This window comes from Triticum aestivum, chromosome 3D (genome assembly GCF_018294505.1).
Source record: "Triticum aestivum cultivar Chinese Spring chromosome 3D, IWGSC CS RefSeq v2.1, whole genome shotgun sequence".
Classification (NCBI taxonomy): Eukaryota; Viridiplantae; Streptophyta; class Magnoliopsida; order Poales; family Poaceae; genus Triticum; species Triticum aestivum.
The window spans coordinates 537624985-537629083 of NC_057802.1; the positions used below are offsets into that span (position 1 = coordinate 537624985).

At 55.5% G+C, this 4099-nt stretch overlaps 1 non-coding gene across 1 annotated transcript; it reads right to left on the minus strand.

Annotated features, from left to right (window-relative positions):
• Window positions 1–3643: 3643 nt before the first annotated feature.
• Window positions 3644–3839, minus strand: LOC123081112 (U2 spliceosomal RNA). Its single transcript, XR_006438634.1, has one exon. It is a non-coding gene; the product is annotated as a U2 spliceosomal RNA (small nuclear RNA).
• Window positions 3840–4099: the final 260 nt, after the last annotated feature.

A 4099-nucleotide genomic window follows, 5' to 3' on the forward strand; every position in this document is an offset into this window, starting at 1 on the left:
CATGCGAACAGGTGACAGAACAGGTCCGCGTCGAGGGGGTGGAATGCCAGGCCGTGTCCCCCGTTGACATGAAGCCATCGAGCTTAGTCCAAAAATGCTTAAATGGAACCGTTGTTTCCCCATTGTGTAGTGGGAGCAATCGACGACCAGAGGGCAGTGGTCGGAAGCCGCGGAGGCGAGGCAGCGCAGGAGGTGATGAGGGTGGCCCGTCGCCCAGGAGGTAGTACACAGGACACGGTCATTGCGGAGGAGGGTTGGGTTCTGCTGCTCGTTAGACCATGTGTATCGCCGTCCATGCATATAGATGTCGCGCAGGGCGTGGTCGGTGATGAAGCGCCGAAAACGGCTGGTCGTACGTTGGTTGATCTGGCCATTGTTCTTGTCTGCGGTTGAGGTAACCATGTTGAAGTCGCCCCCGAGCAACCAGGGCCCCGCCATGGTGGCGCGGAGCTCATGGAATTCGTTGAGGAAAGCAATTTTGTGTCATCAGCCCGAGGACTGTACACACCGGTAATCCACCAAGGGTGTTTCCCTGATGGGGTGGAAACCACGGCGGAAACATGATAAGAACCTATGGAGGGGTTGGAGTGGTTAACGTGGTCGGGGCGCCACGCGAGGAGATTGCCGCCCCTCGTCCCCGCGGCCGGCAGCCAGTAGAAGTCAATGAAGAGGGGGCCGAGCGTCTCGAGACGAGATCGAGCTTGGTCTCCGAGAGACACACAATGGAGGGAGAGGCGGAAGCTCTAACAGTCCGGATTGCAAAGCGCTTGGCTCTACAATTCAAGCCACGGATATTCCAGAAAATGATCTTAAGGTTTCGATCCATATGGAAAGAGTTGGGCACAAGGTGGGACAGGACAGAGGGGGGATCAGATCTCGATCAGCCTCTGCTGGGACGGTGCGGCACAGTCAAACAGACTGGGCGGGACGCACCATCTGTATAAATCCGCGAAGGCCTGAACTACCTCGGCGGTGAGGGGCGCTCGAAGAGGCATGTGTACTTCTCCATAATTGCCGCGGAGATAGGCTCGTCGTCCTGTAGAAGGCCCAGGCGCCGGAGGAGGACACGTTTTGCTTTCGTCTCGGAGTCCAAGCCCTTGTCATGCATGGCAATACGGCCGCTGCGCCTCGGTGTGAAGTTGGGTGGTAGCTCCCCACGCTTGCGGCGGGCAGGCGGCGTCGGCAGGATGGGGTCCACAATGGTCCAAAAGTTTTCGATGTAGGCCACGACGTGTTGGGGAACAGGGCAGGAAGCTTGCCCGTTGGACGTGGATGCGGGTAGCTGCATGACCGCTGGGGGGTTGGTGGCACCGGTGGCGACACGCGGCGTGCAGCGGGAAGTGTCCATCTCCGCAAGCTGGGGGCCAGGGATCCGAGGTGGGATGGCTGCACGCGGGGGAGGGGGAAGGGGGTGGGGCAGTGGGTCCCGTAGCAGGCCCCACCAGGTCGTCTACGGCGGTGGGCATGAAGGAGGGCGCCTAGGTGCTCGGGGCCGCGCAGGGGGCGTGGGATCCACGAGCAGTTCCTGCGGCATGGGAGAGACCGCATGGGGATCTGCAGGGGGTCCACCACGACTAGATCACAAGGCTCGGGATCGCCCAAAGGGCGGGCATCGCAGTCCGCAGCGGTCATGACAGGAATGTTGCCTGGCGGTGATGGGCTGGGGGAGCGTTGAGCCGAATCGGCGATCACGCGCATGTCGGGAGGGGGCATCAGCAACAGCAGTGGGGAGACAGAGCATCTGGGGGGATCCGAGGTGGCCCTGGCCAGTGGCTGGCCGCCACGACTGGATGTGGTTGGGCTGGTCAGCGCCCCAGTTTGGACGGCAGCGACCTGGTCGATAGCCGGAGTTTGGAGCATAGCAGGAGCCGCAGTCTGGCCAGAAGAAAGCCGCTCGTGGACCAGGGGCCCACAAGAAAAGCTGCCAACAGGAGGGTGCGGCCCGAGGACACTGTGCCATCCATGGAACAGTGGTGCCGCCCGCCGCCGGTGGTGATGGCCCGAGGAGTTGTGGTCGTGGCCCCGGCCCCGCCGAGACCCGCTGGAGGGTGGGAAATCGTGCCTGCGCGGCAATGCATCTGGGCAAGGGGGCGGGCTGTGGTCGGCGACGCCGCCGTCACCAGCGCCGGGAGGAGGAGGTGGTGGTGGAGAGCCGGGGAGGCGGAAGTCAGCAGAGTGACGAACGTGGACGGAGACGGGGAAGCGCAGCAGCTCGACGGCGAAACAATCAACGAGGCTGGGGTCGGCGTTCGCAAAAGCATAGGGCTTAGCGAGCAAGAGCTTCGAGGACCGCGGGATCGCGTCGGGGTCGGCTGTCCAGGCAGAGAACCGGAAGACAGACATGTCGTTGCCGTCGAGAGTCTCCGGCGCGAGCCGATCGATGAGGCAGAACGGCAACAGCAACTACACAGTCTGTTGGATGTTGCAATGTATTCAAGTAGATATAATTTCTCTTGCTAATTGATACTCCTTGAGCCCTTTAGCAGCCAAGGTTTCTTTTTTGTTGTTGATTGTTTTTTAGATAGCCGACCACTCATTTCAAGTGGTAACAGCCAAGGTATCTTTTGATGTGTTCATTCTGTGTTTGTGTGAGAAATTCTCTGGATGGCTGGGATCAACTGTTGGCCTGCTAGTCTCATTGACTTGTTAGTAGTGGTAGCACACTAGGTTTCCAGGAAGTGAATCAGGATGTAAGAAATTTATATGGTGGGGAACAAACTGACTATGGTGTGGACTATGGAGAGAACTTTTATCATGGGCTAATAATTTCTAGCTTGCCATGTCGGTCCTGTTTGCAGCCATTTTTTGGTGGGGATATATATGGGTATTTTGGAGAAGTAATTGGCGGCTGTGTTTCCTCCAGCATCCAGACTGACAAGAAAAATCCCTGCAGTTAATCTTGCGATTCACAGGAGTAGGAGATTAGAAGTCCCGGACGGGTGGTGAGGATTTGGTGAATCGTGTAGTACATATTATCATATTGATGGCGAAACCGGCATCATTCATATGGTTCATGGCAAAGCCATGGTGTGCACCGTGACACTGGATCCGGACGATGTACTGACAGGCACTAACATTTTTACCCCTTTTGGTTGATCATATAACACCGAAACCGAGAACATTTAGTTATGACAGTACATCGATCACAAACGAATTCCCTCTCATATGCCTCCCCTTTGCATGCGTTCTGCAGCTCAAACCCTTTTCAACTGTGGTTCACAGTCCGTAAGTACATAGTAATTTTGAGCTGTTGATGGAGCCAGAGTATGGTGCGAGTTACAATCGCATCTTCCTTGCAAAAAATACTCGGCCCAATCACTGAGACTCCTAAAATCCATAATAGAGTACGACCACAACGACCGAATTAATTATCCTCATCGAGAAACTTAGACTACTAAATACTCCCTCCGTTCCTAAATATAAGTCTTTGTAGAGATTTCACTATGAACCACATACGGATGTATATCGATGCATTTTAGAAGTAGATTCACTCATTTTGCTCCGTATGTAGTCCATAGTGAAACCTCTACAAAGACTTATATTTAAGAACGGAGGGAGTAGAAAATATTTGAAAAATCATGGCATGGGTCAACTAGAGCCCATCTGCAACTCCAAAGGATCAAAGTTTAATTTCAAGATTTGGTTGGGGTGCGCCTGCCCAGGCAATAGTGCAACGCACTGGGCAACCCCTGAGGGTACCAGTGGCAAACCACTGTGATGGGCCCTCCCCACAAAAAATAAATTTAATATCGTTGGGAACACATGACCCACATATCAAATATTAAACTGATAAGAACAGATACTACACTTGATCTTAGCCAAAAGGCCTAGAAAGGTATGAGTTGCAGCGTTGCCCTGCCCCTCTATTTGTAGCCTCTCGCCCGCCCGTCCTCTCTTCGCTAGGCGAGGTGGTACTAAACGAGTCGCCTCTCGCGCGCGGCTGCGGACCGCGGACGCTGCGCTGCGTGCCCCCCGACCCCGAGCCAGGCAGCCTCTTTGATGGGCCTCAAGTGAGACGGCTTTCCGATGAGGCCTGTATTATGGGCCTGAGTTGCTCTGGGATCTTCTTGGAGGCCGAGCCCTATCGGGGTGTGTTCTG